General features: G+C 40.8%; 1 long non-coding RNA gene across 1 annotated transcript; it reads right to left on the reverse strand.

Moving 5' to 3' along the window:
* Nucleotides 1-803: 803 nt before the first annotated feature.
* LOC127216412 (uncharacterized) lies at nucleotides 804-18,646 on the reverse strand. The gene is made up of 3 exons (XR_007834022.1): nucleotides 18,398-18,646; nucleotides 1,833-1,918; nucleotides 804-1,069 (listed from the first exon to the last, which is right to left on the reverse strand). It is a non-coding gene; the product is annotated as an uncharacterized LOC127216412 (long non-coding RNA).
* Nucleotides 18,647-20,878: the final 2,232 nt, after the last annotated feature.

Raw genomic sequence — 20,878 nt, forward strand, 5'->3', positions numbered from 1 at the left:
TTAGAAGTGTAAATTTTGATAAGTAATGTATCAACTTCCTAGGAGGAATTTGTTATCGAAAAAAAAAGAAGTCTAAAAACTCGGGTGCCTAGCCTCATGCATGTCCAGAAATTTTCCAAGTTCATGGATAAAGTAATGGGAAAGACAAGAAAATTTCAAGAAGTCTAGAGAGACATCTAGCCTACCACTCAGGGAAAATGAACACTACACAGTGTGGTTGTCCCATGCCACAAAGGCCATGAAAGGTCATCAATCTCAGCCACATATTCAAATAGAGACTCCACCAGGGACTCAGTACCCCACATGCCCAGCTCTGCAGAAACCCTTCCTTCCTTAGTGTTTATCTCCTTTCATGTCATCTGGTAGTCCCAACCTCTTATTGCCGAACACAGCCAGGAGTGCTCTTTGAAGCACTGACAATTCTAATGCTCTTTTGTAACAGAAAACTAATCATCTCTGTTTCTTACCTCTCCTATCTCTCCTATGTATGAGGTATGCTTCTGGTTAGCTGTCTATCCCCGGACACACAGTTTACAGACATGGGGCCAGTACAGAAGCTCTCCATTATGTAAGAGCAGTTGTCTAGGGCCATGTCGCCTTGTTTGTTTTTTCTGGCAGGCATCCCTGGAGGACCCATCTGGAGGGGAACACATGCATAGTTTTTTACATACAGAACAAAAAAAAAAAAACACTCTGTTCAATTTTACTTTCTCCTTCAGTTATTTTTTAACCTTGAAGAGTAGGAGTAGATTCAAGAAAAGAACACGAGTGTTGTTCCTCATCTTTCTAAGACTGTGGGGAAGACTTGAGAAGCCCCCATCAGAAAAGGGAAACCAGGTCCATGCAGCTGTACGATTAGCAGGGGAGTCTGGTCATGTCCTTCACATGGATTTACGAGGCTTTTTGCTGACATGAAGTATGTTCTTTACTGAATTCCTCAAGTGAAGCAAAACCGCACGTATCTAGTTCTAAAGCAACATACTGAGTCACTAGTTTACACAGCAAATGTGAAATAGTCATTTGCAATCCTGGGGCATACCTGTGAAGTGGACTGAACCATAACAGCCATCTGGGAAAAGAAGAAAAGGGAAAAAATTAATGAAAAAAGAAAGCCCATATTTAAGTTTTTCCATTCAAAAATCAGCTGAGAAGCCATCCTAACGGTCCCGCACATGCAGAGATAGATTTTGCCCTGTGAATGAACTCTTGTAGATTTTGCAGAAAGGACACAGTACAGTCTGATCTGCCCTAGAACTCTAGCCACTCTGAGACTGATTGCTATGGCACTGTAGCCCTGCCTTTCTTGTGGTATCTGTATGTGAGGGTCATCTGGCCTGTTTCTTTAGTCATTGCATGGAATGAGTCACCAAACTCCCAGCAATTGATGCCTCTGCCATCTGAGCCTCAGGTCTAGTCTCCCTCCTTTTCTCACTGCTATTACCAGAGTTCTAACTTTTTTCATCACCGCTGAAATCTATGTACCCTTTCTAGCTGGTTTTGGGGTGCCAAAGTTTTCCCTACATACCACATTCAGATAATTCTCTCAGAATGCCACTCATGTCACAACCCCAAAGGTCTCTATAGTGTACCTCCCTTCCTACCTCTTTCCTAGCTTTCTGGAATCTACCTTCCCTAGAGATGCAAGTGTTACTAGTTAGTCGTCAAACGGACCCCATCTTCTCCTACCCATATACTATTGTTCCTGTTTTCTCCACAGCCTAGGATATCATTTCCCATCTATGAAAACTTTACCATCTATGAAAGACTAGTTACTTTTTGTGGCTGTGACCAAATGTTCTTAAGAAAATAACTTAAAGGAAGGAAAGATTCACCTTGGTTCATGGTCTATGAGGTCTCAGTTTTCAGCCACTCAGCTCCCTGAGTCTGTGCCTGGTGCAATAGAGCAACACAGAATGTACTGGAATGAAAAGGCTTAGATAAGATACCATCTTGCAAGGCCTGGGTGCCACAGACCACATGGCCTGTTTTTATCAACTTCCTATCTTTCGGAATATCCTAAGGATGCCACACAAGTTAGGAATCCATTGATGAAGCTAGTCTCTCACACTCAAGACAACAGCACTGAACCAAGCCTTGTGTATGGGGAGGGGGCAGGGGTACTTCAGTACATAAGCCTTGTGGGGAGGGGGGCTTAGTACATAAAGTACATGAGTCTTGTGGGGGTATGGGGACACTTCATATCCAAAAACTACAACTGTCTCTGTGTGAAATTTTCCAGGAAAAAAAAATCATTAACATTCTCTCCTCTTCCAATATCCACTGGGCATCGTTCATCTTCTAGCTATGATAATTCAAAAGTACATTCTGGTATTTGGTTTCACACACATGTCATGAGGCTGGGAGTGCAACATGAACATGTAGAACTCGGGGATCATTTATTTGTTTGGTTTTTGTTGAAACAGAGTCTTTCACAGAGACCTGGTTCTTAGCAATTAAGTTAGACTGTCTGGTCAGCAAACCATAGAGGTCTATTTGTCTCTACCTGCCCAACATAGGAAGGGGATTACAGCCCTTCCCCACTGTGCCTGGCTTTTTATGTGGGTGCTGGGGATTGAACTGAATGAAGTCCTCATTCCTGCATGGCAAGCACTCTATAGCTCAGCTCTCTCAGTCCTGTGTAGGAAACCCTGTCTTGCTCATGCATTCAGTGCATAATACATGGTGAACTTACCAAAGTTAAAGCACTATACGAAAAGCTGAAGATAATGGGGAAATGAAATGAACGTGGACCTTTTGTCTCACAGGGAGACTAGTAGATTATTTATTGGGAAAATAGTTGCAGGAAAATTCATATAATGAGTAAGAGGGTGGCAATTAGTATTGTAGTTTCAGGGGACATCATCAGGTCTCTCAGCCTAGTAGGGAACACCAGGCAAACCATCCCAGATGAGGTAATATTCAGGGTGAGATAGAAGGATTTTCAGGTGCTACACAAGGAAAGTGTGGATGAAGGGCTGAAGGTGTTGGGCGATTGTCAAGCACTTGCCTAGGATGTGCAAAACCCAGAGTTCATCTGCAGCAGTAGAAAAGACAGAAAGGAGAAAGGACAGTAGAAAGAAGAAGAAGAAAAAAAAAGATTGTTTAAAAAGGTGAAGTATACTGGGCCAAGAAAATTGACTGTAAAAAGACTTTAAATGCAAAGGAACCTTAAGAAGCCCAGTGAGGAGGGGGGGGAAAGCCCAGTGAGATATGACCACAGAAAGAAGTAGAAGATAGAAGATTAGTTAGAGTAAAACACCAGAAGAAAGGGGACCAGGTATTCCAGGCGCTTGGAACATGTATTCCAAGTGTACTGAGAGCCTGTCGAAGTATTACTGTATGTAAAGGCATGACATACTTAGATGTGTTTCTTTAAAAATCGCCCTTAAGACAGTGAAAGACCAGAGAAGATGTAGAGAGGCCAGGAGGAAAGAGCCAACACTTGGACCAATACTTGGCTACTGGGTGTGTGTGTGAGAGTTGATAATTGTTGGATTTAATCATTTAACATGGACTTTTATAGGAAATAAATAATAAAACATGACAACTTGTTAGTAGTTGAGCTTTGGTGCTCCTCTGGGAACATGAATGAAGAAGGAGGTAAGGAGACAGTCCTTTGTCTGCTTATACAAATGATAATGCCACTTAATAAAATAAAAAAAGATGGAAGAGAAGCAGATTTGGGGAATGATTCATGACTTCTGTTTAAGACCAGCTGGGTTCAGGAGCAGCCTGAGTTGATTTGGAAACAGTGATCTGGACTCTAAAGCAAGCTCAAGGTTAGGCATTCCTACTTGGAAATCATCACATATAGAAGCCATAGATGATAAAGAGGGAGTGGACAAGAGGGGGAAACATGACAAGTAATGTTATTGGGAACCATGCCGGAGGGCAGGAGAGATGGCCCATGGTTTAGAGCACTTGTGTTCTTGCAGAGGACAAGATTTGGTTCCAACACCCACCTGGCAGCTCACAACTGACCAGTTCCATGAGATCAGGATGCCAGGCACGTATGTAGTATGCATATACACATGCAGGAAAAACATTCATTCACATAAAATAAAATAAATCTTGAAAAAAGAAAGACTCATCTCAGTGGATAAGGGTGATTGCTGCTAACCCTGATGACCTGAGTTCAATCCCCAGAGTATACATGGTGGTAGGAATTGATTCATGCAGGTTGTCCTCTGACTGCCATACATGTATGGCATGACACACACACACACACACACACACACACGTAAATAAATTTTCTTAAAAAAAAATAAACACGGACTTTTTGTTTTTTCAAATATAAACCAGTAGTCCTATAAATTTCTGGAGTTTGGATCTACATTTCTTAATGAAGCACATTCTACCAGATGCTTCAATGTATATCCATGACTGAAGCAAGCAGAGAAGAAGTGTAACCAAAGATCCCAAGATATATCAGGAAGTATCAACACAGATTTGAAAGAGCTGGTGAGGCTGAGGGAGATGGTGCCTTCAGGAAGTCACCAATCATGCCCAGTGTTATTCAAGGGGTCACTAAGATGCATCAGACTAAACAGGGAATTCATTCCAGGATGATCTCAGCAAAAACAGATTTGATAGAGTTATAGTCCAAATGCAGAGAAAAGACAGGTTTCAGAGTATAGAAAAGTTGAAGCAGATCTTGAAGAGGACAGGGTTAGGAGGGATTGTGGTCTCCGGTGGACCACAGTTTCATCCTTGAGAGCAAGAAGAAATTGTATCTAGGACTCCCCTAGGAGTTAATTGCATCACCTGTAATGCTCACCACAATGCCACCCATACACCTCACAGCAAATAACATCTTAATTTAAACATTTAATAAAAAGTGCATGTTTCACAGTTCCTGAATAACCTCCTTCAAAACATACAGACATCACCAAGATTTGATTACGTTCACTAAGCCCCCATTTTCAAAGTATGCCCTTATAGTATGCCAGAGACCTGCTATCACTGAGTACACATAGAAGACATAGCATTTTTGTCACATGCTTACTGAATGGCTGTGGCCCGTGGGCCCTCTAGGGGCATTGTGGATTCTTGGTACAAGTGGACTGTCTCATGGGTCTGCACTGTAGTGTCTACATCTATGTCTATGGGTCATTTGTTTTAGCACAGGTACTCAAGACTTGTGGATATAGCTGTTCCCAGGATGTTTGGAGCTTCCTTGCGGTACCTAGAGGTGAGGATTTATCCTCTCCTGAAGCCACACAGACAGGATAAGACACCCAAACTAGGGAGCTACCTCAGCTCTCAGCCTAGCTACTTGGCAAGACCCCCACTCTGCAGGACAGTTCCCAGCACCACTCTGTAGAACTAGTGGCTTCAGAGACCCAACTTGTCCACAGCCAGGGAAAGCTCTGGCCTTTCCCTCTCCTGGAAGCATGGGGAGCTAGAAATTGCGCTCCTGGAGACTTCCTGAAATTAGGGAATCAAACTAGCTTGGAGACCCAAGAGTTTTTCTCCCATGATTCAGAAAGGCCTGAAGTGAGGGAGAGGACTTCAGGCAGGATTCTCTTCCAAAGGAGGGGGCACTCCGCACCTGGCTGGGGTCACCTGGCCACTAGGGGGCTTTAGCGACACACTGTTAAGACAAAAGACTCAAGTGGATTTCTACCTGTGAACTGGAGCGTACTTGCTAGCAGGCTATTAGAAACATTTCCTTTCTCCACCTAATGAAATTTGGTTTCTGGATGTCTCACCACTCCCGCTAACGATGGCGGTCCAGCCTCAGCTTTGAAGTTAACATGGAGCTGTAGAGCAGGATTGCCCTAAGGATTACAGTTGAACAACATCTCCAAGGAAATAAAGAAGAAAAATCACAAATCCGAGGATCCTGAGGGGCAGCCAGGAGCTGGACCCATTCCTGCTTTTCAAAAGGACAAACACGGGCAAAGTACAGGGATTTAGGAAGAAAATGAGTGGAAGACACGATGGTCATCTCTGGGGAATTCACTTCTCCGGGGCATAGCCTGATTTCAGAAGCATTTAGAGTTAAGACCCTTGCTTTATAAATGAAATCCAGGCAAATCTAAGTGCTTACTTTAAAAACATCCTTTCCTAGATGTTCAAAAGAGAACAAACTTAGGCCTGCCATAAAATGTGCCTGGAAACTATTAATGTATCAATGTTCTTAAATGGAAACATTTCCTATAAATACATAAGATCCAACCCAGTTAACGAAAAGTAACTTCCCCTCCACAAAGCATTTCAGACTTTATAACTATCAAGTAGCTAACCATACCTTTAGTCAACCTTCAACTCTCAATAAGCATTTACCATCCAAAACCTAAAAATCTTTGTCTAAAACTTTCTGATACTGTTTAATAAAAAGTACGGCACAAACTGTGTTAGTCACTCCAAGTCTTCAAAAGTCTGTCAACTTAAGGATAGTTTCTTCTCAGTTTTTTAAAGTCCCTGCTTTGTGAGATTTGCCTTCTCTTGTGAGACATGAATGTTTACAAAAATACATGGAATGAAGCCGCAGTTCTTCGGTTTTGTGAGAACCACCACAGTGAGGCGGTTTCCGTTCCAAATACTTTCATCTAATTAATGCTGCAGTGCAGCTCTCAGCTCAGCTGCCTATGGACCTTGCCTTGCTCAATTCAGTGCATTCTATGGGTGGCCTTAGGCCATTTCTGTAGGGTTAATTTTAGGTTTCTGCCCTTGATTATCATTTAAAGGTGTAACTTGCTGCGCACGTGCACACACACATACACATCACACACACTAATGCAAATAAACACATGCACACATACACACACATGTACACACATCTTATTGCTAACTTGAGTAGCTTATCAAAATTTTTCAAGATTGTTCATGTAAAATATACTTAAGTAACTTTAAAATATTACAAAATCAAGGCAAGAATTCCAATGGGGATCATAGAAGAGATTATTATATGGTTTTGTGGGAAGGTTGTTTGGTTTTTGCTTGGTTTGAGACTGTGTATCTCTGGCTGGCCTAAGACTGGCTCTGTACACCATGCTGGCCTTAAATTCACAAAGATCCACCTGCCTCTGCCTTCCAGGTACTGGGATCAAAGGTGTGTGCCACCACACCTAGGTGTGAGGTAGGTCTGCTTACTCTATAGCTTGACAGGACTTCCACAACAAAGTGGCTAAACAACAGAACTTTCCTTTCTCACAATCCTAAAAAGCCCAGCATGTAAGATCAATGTGTCAACAGGACAGCATTTTTTCTGAGCCTTCTCTCCTTACCTGTGTGTGGCCTTCAGCTCCATCCATCCTTACCTATCTTCCCCTCTGTATATGCCTGTGTTCAAACTTCCTGCGCTATAAAAATGTCAGCCATTTGCATTTGCCAACCATACAATATTATTTTATCTTAATTAATTGATTTGGGAGGGTCCTGGAGATTAAACGTAGGTCCCCATATATACTAGGCACTATATCAATGATGTGTAGACACAGTCAAAACACTTAATTTATTTATTTAAAGATACTTCATCTAAGCATAATCATATTTGAGGTATTGGATGATAGCAGGCACACATGAATTTGGGGAGCTATAATTTAGCCTATAACACTTTTATTTGATGAATTTTTGACATATTATTAATTTATTGGAATATTGACCACTCTTGGAATGTCAAGTACTTTTTGAGGGGAAATTTATGAAATACTAATATCCTAAATGCAAGAATTATCCTATATACAAAAATCAACATATTTAAGTAAGCCAGCAGTTCATGAAATCAGGTATTAAATAAGATTATTGGTAAATATCTCACAAGCACATTTGACCCAAACTTTTTAAGATTACTTTTTCTAGCACAATGAAAATATTTAGTCTCTACTATAAAAGATAAAAATTCTCTAAATCAATAAAAGTTACCCCTGTCCCTTCTTCTAGCCATTATCATTGTGAATATGCTAAACATACACACTTGAACATGCACATACACACAATTTAATATGGATGGGATTATTTTACATAGCAATTTTCAACATTGGTCTTGTCCACTAGACAACACACTTGTTGAAATACTTTTCCATGCTGATGTGTAGTCATGAGTCAACTCATTTTTTACATGGCAACATACAGTTCTGTCATATGGATGCTCAATGCTGACTTTGAACCGGTCTTTTAACACTCTACTTATTTTTTTCCTTCAATCATTGCTGATGTTGTGGTAATCTATAGCAATATATGCTTGAATATAAGTATGCATGAGATAATCTATACATGAGATAAATTTCTAGAAGCAGAATTTTAAGTTGTGATAATTCACATCAGGCTGCCCTGCAAACACTGTATCATTTTATATCACACTAGTCATTTGAAAATGTCTATCTATCCACACTCCTGGGAACAGATCACTACTCTTTAATCTTTTCTAAATCAAGTCCAGTTTCAACAACTCATATTCTCATTACTCTTATTTGTTTATTGCTGACAGTCTCCACATTTTTTACAGTTTATGTGAAATAACTTTATTTTCACTGCAAGATGTTATTTCTAAACCATCACAGAAAAATGGGCAATAAAAAGATCATAGAGTGCTTCATCACCACCACCATCATCACCATCACCACCATGATCATCACCACCACCATCATCATCACCACCCCATCATCATCACCACCACCACCATCATTACCACCACTGTCATCATCAGCAATATTAAAGAATATAAGAAGTCAGATAACAAGTTCATGTTAGCAAGGAAAAGCCTTAATGAAAAAAAACTGGGGTATAGAGATATGACTTGGTGGTTAAGAGCACTGACTACTCTTCAAAAGGACCAAGGTTCAATTCCCAGCACCTACATGATTGTTTACAACCATCTATAATTCCAGTTCTGCTCCTCCCCTGCACCTCTTCCTTTTCTCCTCCTCCCTGTTCCTCCCCTGCCCCTCCTCCTCTTGGTCCTGGTCCCAAGATAATGTCTGAATGCACATAAAACTTGTCATACCTCTGTTAACTCTTGTCTCCACCATTGTATCATTTCTGTGTGCTGGAATGTATCCTTCCAAAATCCATGTGCTGAAGCCCTAAGCCCTGGTACCTCAGAATAGGACTCCATTTGGACATAGGAACTCTAAAGAGGCAATTAAGTTAAAGTGACATTTTTAGAGGCTGAGAATGAAGTTCAGGGATAGAGCACTTGCTTAGTTAGCATTTGCAATACCCAGGGTTTAGCCCACAGTTAAACCAAAAAAAGAGGGAGGGGAAGAGGGTGAAGGAAAAGGATGATGGATGATTAGAAACAGCAGAAAGAGGAAGAGCAGGAAGAGCAGAGAGGCAGAGAGAAGAGCAGAAAGAGGAACAGGGGAGGAGTTAGAGGAGGAGGGGCAGGGGAAGAGGAGGGGGGAGAAGTGGGAAGAGCAGGAGAGGGAGGGGCAGCAGGGGGGGATGAGGAGAAGTGAGGAGGAGGGGAACACTGAAGAGGCAGAGACAAAACCTTTAGGGTAGGCAATAATCTAATGTATTAAGAAAAGGAAGTAAGTTTGAACACACAGAGACACGGGAGTCTCGTCCATGGAGTACAAGTAACATGAGAACACAAATAAGGAGACTCTCTGTGAGGCAAAGACAGAGGCCTCTGGAGTTAATATAGCCACTGTTCATGCATAGCCGTGCCCTCAGACAGTCCAAGCACCTCTGAAGTAAAGGTTGAACTTTAGTCAGTATGCTCACTGCCTAGAGCAGTGCCAGCACAAGGAGGGAGCCACTAAACAACTTGTTGAGTGAATGAGTAAATGAGTTTTCTGCAGTTGTTTAGGTGTTCTGACTTGGAGCCAATACATTCCAGGGTATTCCCATTCACAACTAAGAGGCTGACGAAGACACTCATCAATTAGACAGGTGGGGACAAAAGACAAAGCCAATTAGAAGATTCACCTTGAACTGACTGCAGCCATGAGCCTACACGAATGGTGCCAAGGGAAAGAGCATGTCCAATTTTTCTGTGCAAATGGACCAGCTTTTAGGAGAACTCCAGACCTCAGGTCTCCTCAGGTCACATTGCGAATAGCTATGACACCCTCACCACAGTAGGGGAGAAAAAGCCAGCATCCTCTCTAGAGTTAAAGGCCCCCTCATTACCTACAGGTGAAGAAATTGTTCAAGTACACCAAGGCATGAAACACATGCCGCAGGCCTCAGCCATTGATCTGCCGTTGAGCAATTACCTAGACGCTATGCCATATTTTCCCAATTTGTTGAGAACTATATCATGTGGGAAAGAATTAAAAGGTTTACTAAGGTCAATACAAACATAATTTATTGCTTCCTCTCAGTCAACCAAGCTCATCTGCTTAGGTCTGTGACCAGTTAGTTAAGTTGGTTTTAGCATTGTCTGCTCAGGGACAAGGTCAAGGTGTCAATTTACAAAATCTGTTCCTCTCTGTGGCAGTCTCTGACTAGTGACCTAATAATTCAGTATTATTTGGATCTTGGGAGGAATCTGGAGAACAAATCCATTTGGAAGAAACAATGTGAGCCAAGGATGCTGGTGGAGATGTTCTTACATCCACACCAGGTAAGCTTCCAAGAAGGCCAGTCCTGGTGAACCTGGACTGCTATGACAAATTGCCATACACTTGTGGGAGAATGATGGATGGCTTACAGTGCTGGAAACTAAAAAATTAAAGATGAAGACCAACAGATCTGGAATCTAGAGAAGACCATCTTCCGGGTTTTATGACAAGCATTTTTATTAAGGCCTTATGAGACCAAAAGGAAGGAAGGAGGGAAGGGGAGGAGGAAGCAGGGGAGAGACAGGAAGGAAAGGAGGTAGAAGGAGAGGCCTCTAATCTCTTCTTTTTAAAAAGTTACTAACCTCATTCTCGTTGTGGAAGCCCCATACTAACTCCAACTAACCCTCATTAACAACGTCCATCTAGAGGCAGAGGACTCAAAACTTATGAACAGAGGGCAGGCAAGCACGCAATCCACACAGGACCTAATAGGAGACCTTTAAAGACAAGGTCAAGTTTCACTTGCTTTACAGAACCTCAGATTGAAGACAATGTATGAGAAGCTTGAGGACTTCTGCATACTAAAGTTGAACTGTCAGGCTAGTTAAAATTTCCCACTTAAAGATCTTAGAAAACATCCTACTTAAAGTTTAAATATCTTGTCAGAAAACTCTTTTCTCAGAAGGTGTGCTTTACATTTGGGGTAACATCACTTCAACCCTAGACTTCTCATCCCCAGCACCTGCAAATATGGATCTGTCACATCTATTAAACACAAATTCTTATGCCAGTTTGCTTTCCTGCCATCTCCTATCAATGTATTAACTTTTCTGGTTTCTACATCACATTGATCAAATGTAAAAATAATAATAATAATAATAAATACATAAAATCTAAGGCTAAAGCAGGAAGCCTAGTTATTTGTTATAACTTGGCTCTATCACATTAAATGGAACATCTGGATTTTCTCTTGGTTTGATCTTCTATCTCCTAGGAATATTCCAACTTCACACCTAGACGAATCATGGTTTTCATGAACCTCTCTGCTGCTTCTCAATTTGGCCTAGTCTCCCATTTTGAGGTGCTCCAATGATAGTATTTAGAAGTGTTCTCTAATTTTAAAACATATAAATACTATAGATTAATGTTCTAATTAATGCAAAGTAATACCATAGGGCCGAGAGTGTAGCTCAGTAAAAGAGGAGGATTAATCTAGAATTCATAAATCCCTAGGTGTAACCCCCAGCAACACACATGCACTTAATTAAAGAGTAGCATACTCAAACACATTTTCAAGAGCTCTGTGCCTCTGGTCAATTACTTTGTAAGTAGATGACACAAGACCCTCTAATGATTTTACATTTCTCTGGCTTACCAAGCAAGCCACAGTATTTACATTGAAAGTGCAAGTTTAAAAGGGAAATAATTGGCATAATTGAAAAAGACGCGTAGAGAGCTGTCAAGAAATTCAAACAAAATGTCAGAGGAATTGAAGATCAGCACAAATGTGTTTGATACTGCTGATCTTCAGCCTTAGAGCAAGACCCCTTGTTTTGCAGGCCCACTATTAAAAGTGTTCCCATGAAGGGATGCTCCCCTAACCTAGAGGCAGGAAGGAGGGCCTAGTCCCTCCTCCAAATGACTTGACAGATTTTGTTGATCCTTCCTGGAAGGCACCACCCTCCCTGTGGAGTGTGTGGGGGGGGGAGGGGGTGATGGGATAGGAGGGTGGTTGGAGGAGAATGGGAGGAAGGGAGGGAGAGAGGGGAGGAGAAAGGGAGGGAGGGGAAACTGGGATAGATTTGTAAAATTAAGAAAAAAAAAATATATATATATATATAAGTGTTTAGCCTAATGCTCAATACTTGTGAATGATAAACTGCTAACGTAAGCATCTTTTACAAGAAAATGATAGCATTATACTATGGATACTCTGAACATCTCTTTTAATTACAAAGAAAGGGCATCTCAGATAAATAAAAAAATGATACTGAATTAAGTAGGATGATTACTGTGTTTTCCTAATAATGAACATTTGTTAAGAGATTGGAGTGGCAAAGGGCAGAGAATCAAGCTGCGAACCACTTAGAATGTAGGATGAGGAACCATTATGACACCTTTCAGGCCATGTTATGTTGAAAAGTTTAAGTAAAAAGGTTTCTATTTGTAACATCACAATGATGTCACAACTTTAATGTCATGTGTTTTCTGCCTTCAGAGTCCAAATCTTCTTCTATAAGACAGTGCACAGAGATCTGTTTCCTATCAAAATTATCTTTAAGTACAGTGATAGCACTTAAAATATAAAATGTTTCATTTCTATTATATTTCTATTATGTTTGTAGGGGGTAGGGTGGGAACACCGATGCCCTATGTCACAACACAAGTATGAGGTCACATGACAACTTTTTGGGGTTAATCTCCTTCCACCTTTACATGGGTCCCAAAGATGAAACTCAGGTCACCAGTGCCTTTACCTGCTGAGCCATCTCAATGGCCCAAAATGTTTCAATTTTGTAAGACCAGATAAAATTTGAATAACTCAAGTGTGAATTTTTAACTACCGCATTGTTTTGTGTTGAGATACTTTACTCCTGAACTATAAACTATTATATTTACATAATATAATTCATTTACTAAACACACTATAAAGAAGTGGTATGATAGCATGTGTGTGCTGGGCAACCAACCGTATGTGGCATTGATGAAAATGACAGTACATGACATACATTAAGCCTGTCAAACATCAAGTCTTTAAGTTTTATGAGGGCAAAACACTGCAGATAACTCTGACTTATAAGGTATCTACCCAAATTTTTCAGAGAAAATTTTTAACTGAATGCTAACTTTGAAACGACAAGACTTCTATCCAACCAGCTCCAACCTGCAGTTTAGGAGAAAGAGGACACCTTTTCCCAAACACTGCAGTACTTGGCCTATAAAATACTTTCCTCCCATGATTCTGGACAAGTCTTCATAAACATTAATTAATTCTCACTATCCTTATGACGCCCACTTCACAGTACAAACTATTAGACTGGGCTGGGAGGCGCGTCGGACGCTATGGATGCTATAATTACATAACAGTCCTCCCTTTACCACGGCTCCTCCATTGAGCTCACGTACACACCAGTGGATGCTCACCCTGCAGATCAAACAGCCCAGTCTGCACGTACTAAGATGACAGCTTACCATTTGTTCCTGACTGCAGCAGGCACATAGAACATCTGTAAATAAGAGGCCAATCTCTCTCCCTCCAGATGATCGTTTAAAAAGCAAATGTCTGTTAACCTTTTATAATAGATCAAAGCTAATAAATTCAAGATCTAGGAACTAGGTCTTCATGTAATTCATATTAAACCATCTTATTTAACACAAATACTTTGTCATGTGTATGGACTTCTACCTTGAGAAAGACCTCGGATACAACAAAGTGGAATTTATTAAGAAGTAGGCATGCCATTGGGGCCCCAAGCATGGACTTATCTTGAGGCCAAATGAAGCAAGCCTTACCTCCTTTAGTTCAGAAGAATTAGTCTCCTCTTTTGACCTCAGACAAATTAAAGCATGTCCAAAACCGGTTTTCTCTCCTCAGTGCTGACAAGCTTCCCTCTCCTTTTGTCAGTTTTTGTACATTGCTCAGGCAAAGGCTACAGCAGATGAGATTCAATTTGCACTAATTTCTTGTTTAGCTGTTTAGTGGTTAATGTGTGTTTTTATAGAAAGAATCAGAGGGCATGTACTTTGTGTTCTGCTCTTTTCACTTAACATAGCTTGATAAACACAATTCCAGGTGTTGATGCCGTTTTCACTCTGGCCATTTTTAATAGCATGGTGAAATTGTTTTCAATCGTTTGCTATGATATCAATTTCTTTCGAAAAAAAAATGTTTTACTCTTCAGATGTCAAAACACATGAGCAATTTTATAGTTCTCATTTCAAGTTGCCTACATTCCAGAAAACAAATAAATGGTACCATTTACTGAAACATCAACAGTGGATGGGTGTAATTACATGAGTGTCTAGCATAACCTTTGCTTGAGTTGTACTGGAGACTAAAGCACTAAATCACATGGTGACTACTAAACTACTGGTGACACCATGTAGGTTGTTTTTTCCAAGAGATTTAGATTAATTTAACATTTGTACTTCTTTTGGCATAATATAGTATTTCCCAAAATGTGAAATATGGTGTATAATATGCTCTCTCATCCTTTCTTTCTCCCTCTTCTTCTCCTACCTCTTTCTCCTCTTTCTCTTCTCGTCTCTTCTACTCTTCTTTCTCCTCTCTTCTCTCTTCTCCTCTCCTCCCTCTCTCTGAATTAAATTATGTTTATTCACTTTTTGTGACAGGTACTTTGAAATACATGTTGTTGTAGCAAAGGTGAGTCTTGTCAACCTCAAAGCAAAGAAGAGCTGAAATGTGTTCATATTCAAACACGGAGATGAAAAGAAAATAAAATTCATGAGTGTGCTATGTGTATGCATGTGTGTTTGTGTGTATGCACAGGACAAGAGGTTTACATCAAGTATTGCTCTCCACCTTACTTTTTGAGGAAGGACCTTTCACTAAACCTGGATCTCACCAATTTTTCTAACTGGCTCACCAGCAAGACCCAGATATCCTCCTGTCTCTGCCTCCACAGTACTGGGATTCCAAGAATGTACTTTCCCATGTAAGTGCACAGAATCAAACAGAGAATCTCCTGTTTGTGCAGCAAGTACTTTACCAACTGGGCTAACTCTTCATCCCTAGCATTCAATGAGTAAGACTCTGAATCACATGGTTGAGCTTGCTGGCAGTGGGAAGCTTAGACTAAAGCATCAGAGAAAACCTTTTTCGGGAATAAATAGTTGAGTTGAAAATTGATAAACAAGGTGGAGTAGATCTTTCTGAAGATCTTATAAAGGAACCTTTTAGCAAAGGGGGAAGCAGACATGAATATCCAAGATAGGAAAAAAACAAAAAACAAAACAAAACAAACAAACAAAAACCTATATGGTGGGTGCAGAACAAGCCAAACGCCTATGTAGCTAATGTGCAATTGAACAAGAGAAAAGTACCATCAGGTCCTCTCAGAAACACAGCTACTCCTTTGGCCTTGTAGAACTGAAATTTTGAGGAACAAAATGGGTCTTGGGGCAAATGAGTCAAGATGTTGTGGTGGTTTGAAAGTAAATAGCCCCTGAAGGGAGTGGCAATATTAGGAGGTGGCCTTGTTGAAGTGTGTCCCTGTGGAGGTGGGCTTTGAGGTCTCATATATGCTCAAGCCATGCCCACTTCCTGTTGTCGGCAGACCACTTCCTGTTGTCGGCAAGCCAAGATGTAGGACACTCAGCTACTTCTCCAACACCTTGTCCATCTGCCAGCCACCATGTTGTACCATGATTTTAACTGACTAAATTGCTGAAAATGTTAGCCATCCCAATGAAATGTTTTTCTTGTTTAAGAATTCCTGTGGTCCTGCAGTCTCAACCAGCAATAGAAACAATAAGACAGGTGTGTCTGGGCTGAGCAGCTTATACTTGGTTCTCACTGCAGGACTTCTCAAAGCCTTGAAAAGCTGGATGTTTGTTGTAGATTTTTAAGTGGGTCATGCAGATGTCAGGGTTTTCCACCATACATGCCTTTTTCCATAAAAGAGTCCTTAAGACTTTTATTTCAAGGAACAAATTGTCAAACCCAGCCCATCATATGTCTTCAGTTGGTTGGTTTGTCCTTTGTTTTAAAGTGCTGGGGGGTCTACCACTATGAAGCCCATAGGCTAAGAAGTTTTTAAAGGAGTTTAAAAACCAAGAGGACCATTTCACAAAATACAAAAGTGTATGAAACTCCAATCTCCATGTTTTACAACTGAGATGTAGCGATGTGCGTGCATTCACTGTTCTGTGACTGCCTTTCTGCTTTAACCACAGAGGCAAACAGCTCCAACTAAAACCCTCAGTCCACAAAGCCAAAAAGATTCATCACCTGGGCCTGTGGAAACCTTTGCCATCCTCTGCTCTAGAGCACCTCTTCAGTTCCTTTGACTATAAAACCTTCCTAACTATAACCATAATTTACTCTTGTCACAGTCAATATTTATCCACTTCATCATACTTTGGACTTCAGATTTTGCCTCTATGTATTACTCTCATTATATTTTACTATATAATTTTAAATGTTTACATATGTCTTTACCTCTCTAACAATGCTGAATATATGGATAACAGGCAACTCAGGTGATTTTCACACCTAAAATATGATCTGCTCTTTAATCTGTTTGACACTTAAGTTTAGTGTAATATTCAGATCTACATAGAACATAATTCCTGTACTGTTTTTCTTCTAGTTTGTCTAGTGTTGTTCTCAAATGTCTTCTACCTCTCAGCTACTTGCTTCTTCACTGATCCATTTATCTCTCCAGCTTCAATAACAGTGATACCTTTAATTATCAATTAAATGTCACCTAGGGCCAGTCTATTCTTCCCCATTTTGTTGACCTATCTGAGAATCTTTCATGCTCTATGAAATATTCTAAGATTTTAATTAGTATCTCTAAATTAATCTACAGAGCATTTTCACTTATGAAAGCCTTGTCTTTTCCTACCAATAGAAGCTGCACTTCTATTAATTCCAAGTCTACTTGGAAGGAAGCAAGGAAGGAAGGTAGGAAAGGAGGGAGGGAGGAAGGGAGGTCCCAAGATTACACCACAGATACCCAATCACTTTCTTTTATAAGTACATTATATATCTGTTAAAGGTTCAGATAGGTTCAAATACCCAACCAGATGGAACACATTTCCATTGTAAACTCCTCTCGGGAAAGCATCAGTTCTTGGAGACTGCCTGCCCCACCCTGTCAAGTCCTGTCTCCCAGACCAAACATTGCAGGGAAACCCCACCCACCTACCCACCAGCAGCAGCAGCCATTTTATCCTGCTTGGCATTCTCTTCCTCCACCATTTTCTTCAATTTCCTTTTCTTCGTCATCTAACTTAGTGATTTTAGGATGACATTTCTGGAAGCAGATTCTACCACAGATACTCCAAAGGTTAACAGGTTTCTATTTTTCAGTTGCTCCTTCTTGTCTACAGAGCCTAGTAAAGGTTTGGTTCTTCCTTCAGATTCTTGTGACGAATCTCCCAGTTTTGATACTTTCAAAGGTCTACCAGTAAGACCCCACACTTATTAGATAGACTCCAGGAGTGCTGTCTTCTAGAATGTTGAAAAATGTTGAATCATGTTTTTGGGTCTCTAAGGTGAAGCATGTTTGGTGAAACTAAGTTATGAGCTATTTATGGAGACTTGGTAAGTGACAAGCAAATAAACAATATAGTCTACACTATTGCTGCCTTTCCCCACTCCACACCCGCCCCCAGGCCCCAGGCCCCAGACCAGGATTGAAGTGGGTAGAGGACTTTTACAATAAGCAGGGTAGCCAAATGGCAAGCAGACTATCAAGATAAACCTGACCCCTTCCCATGCAAAGAGGCACCAACCAGTAGAAAGCTCCTCCCTGACCTGTTAGATTTTGTAGTTTTAAAAGGGGGAGCTTTAAAAGGGGGGATGGGGATGGTCTGTAAAAGGAAAGAGGGATGCTGGTAGAGTAGTTGTTTGTTTTCCCAGCTCTCACCTGCTAGTCCACACCGACTTGCCAAGATAAACAATGTTAGCAAAACTGTCTTCTTGGCAGCTAGATGCTAAGTCCTACAGCTCTTGTATCCTGAAAAGCATGCTGGTCTCATGACAGTGAGCAAAGAAGCCTAAAGGGAGTGGGGTGAGGGGAATGGATGAAGGTTAGGAAAGGAAAATGTTTGATAAAGCCCATTTACCGCACTGCTAATTTTTGAAAGGCTGCTAACAGCCCCGCCCCTTGCTTTCCAGCTAAATGGAATGCTTCACTTTGCAAACAAGTCTTAGCGGAAGTAGGAGGAGGACTTGAATGAAAAGAGCTTACCTTTTGAAGGTAAATGAACTCTTCTGAGGTACCATTGAACAAATGACTTCACCCTGCTAGGCAAGTCCTCTTAGTGCTCTAAAATCTCCCAATCACCTGAGATTAGCTTGCTTCTTGGAGGGTCAGGCATAATAAAGAGGGAGTCCCATTGGGAAAACATCTTTTGTCTGTCCTTATGAAGGCACACAAAAGGACCTTGTGCAAATCATTCAGGAACTGAACACTGGTGTCTGACCCTAGCCAACTGGAATCTGAAGGTTGACAATGTCAAGGTCACTGAACCTAAGAGCCTACCTGTTTGAGTAAGCTGCAAGTAGGGACATTGCTGCATTTATAGAAATCTGGTTCTCTGCCTCACCACCCTCAAAGCCCAAGAAAAATGAGTTGAAGAAGTGAAGACCAGAACATGAGGGATGCAGGTGAGGTCAGTGACCACTGCCTGAGACAGACTCCTCAGTGTGTGTCTTCCTCTCAGCTAACGGTGAACTTTGTCCACAGAAAGAACACACCATGAAGATCAACTCATGGGGATGCAAATTCTCCAACGAAATTGGCCAACAAAAACATCTGAAGCCAGTATGTCCACTTTTCAGGATCCTTAAGACACAAAAGAACATTCTGTTTATTACCAGATACACAGTGCACAGGCCACACCTTGAGAAGTCAGTCAGAATTTTATTAAGGTTTGGACATGATATGCAGGGCCCTAATAGGATCTAGGGGACACTTTAAGAATGCCAAAGTTTAGACATTTAAATTGTACATATACTCACTATAGAGCAGAGTTTACCCACATTAACACAGGTGTCAATCGCACAGTTGGGGTTCAAAAGAGGTAAAGGTTATATAGCCTTGATCAGAAATTAAGAAAAAATATAAAATAAACACTACACCAAAAATGTGTGAGTATGCAGATGAAAAGGAAACCCAGGAGCCTAAATTATTGGTTTAAGTAAATTTGCTTTCTCACAAAGTTTTTTAAGTATCGTTTTAAGTAAAGGCTAGAAACATAAAGAACAGAAAGAGATAGCTGCATCTGACCAAGTGGATTAAGCAGTGGCACTCTGACTTATTGCATGCTTTGTTCAGTCTGAGCTTTCTGGGAGTGAACACTTCTGGTTTCACAGCCTTCGCTGACACATATAAGGCAGCTTTCAGAAGGAGATACATTTTTCTACTTCTGGATTATAGCTGAATTCAAGGATACCAGGTATAATGTTGATCATAACTGCTGTTAGTCCTTAAAAAGAACATTTAATGATTTTCACATAACCACCAATGTAACACTGAAGTAAATAGGCTTGGAAAGGCTCCCCTCCCTCTTCTACCTCCCCTCCTGCTTCCCCTCCCCTCCACTCCCTTCCACCCCTCACCCCCCCACCCTGTATTTAGGCCCCTGCCTCAGGTCTCTCTACTGAAGCAAACTGCTTAGAAAACCAAGTGACAAGGATTAAAAGATTAAATCAGCATGAAGTTTGAGTTGAATAGGTTGCATGTTCTCTACCGAATGCAGGGTGTCAGTTGCTGCTACCTTAAGGGGAGAGAACTGACTCCAGAAGAAAGCATTAGTAAGGATGGCTTAAACCCTTTAGAAAAGTATGTGTTGGCCAAGGCATCGTTAATAAAACTGGGGGGGGGGGGAACAACACACTAAAGTTATAATAAAATTATGCCCCCAAAATGTTTAAGTACCTTGGCTTAGGAGTTCAAGGGTTTGCTACAGAGTGCTTTTGTTGTTGTAAATGTTTTAGGTAGAAATCAAATTATGCAAAGTGAAGAGAAACCATGGTTTCATCGGAAAATGTGGCGAGACTGGATGAAAACTAGACTTGAGAATCTCATTAGCAACATCTCAGCAAGTTACTGTCTCATCTTGTCTCCCCTTCTTTATGAAACACTTTTTTTTTATATTTTAAAGATCTGAGCAACCTACTACACAGCATTTAGATTGGCAGTCAACATTTCCAAGGGATTTTTTTTTGGGGGGGGGGGAGAGAAAGCAAGGTAACCAGAAACTTCCATGGTGCTTGAAGGTACACAAGGACAGTGCCCATCTTACAGATGGCAAATAGCTGATGGGAAGTTCTTTTTCAGAAATTGGTTAAATATTACAACCTTAAACTTCTGACTTCTCAAGTTTTCTATCTATATGTGTTGAGCTCCTGTGTTGTCATCTTAGAATCATTCAAACATCTTTCCTAAGACCAGGCATTTTGTCTATTGATAAAAGTCACAGTCATAAGCACTTACTGCCACAGATCAGTACATGTTGAATGTATAGGTGAATGGGACCCTCCCACTCAGACCTGGGCTCTTCCTAACCTAGAGTTTGTTTCTAGTTGTACTTTCCTGAATTGGGCTACTTTGTATCATATGGTAACCATCAGTTCTAATTAGGTACTCCAGCAAGTCATCCTGAAGTCCTCTGGGAAGTTCCAATGGTCTTCTAAGGCTGGGTCATTCATGTTGCTTTGGCTTCAT

This window comes from Phodopus roborovskii, unplaced genomic scaffold (assembly GCF_943737965.1).
Source record: "Phodopus roborovskii unplaced genomic scaffold, PHOROB, whole genome shotgun sequence".
NCBI classification, from domain to species: domain Eukaryota; kingdom Metazoa; phylum Chordata; class Mammalia; order Rodentia; family Cricetidae; genus Phodopus; species Phodopus roborovskii.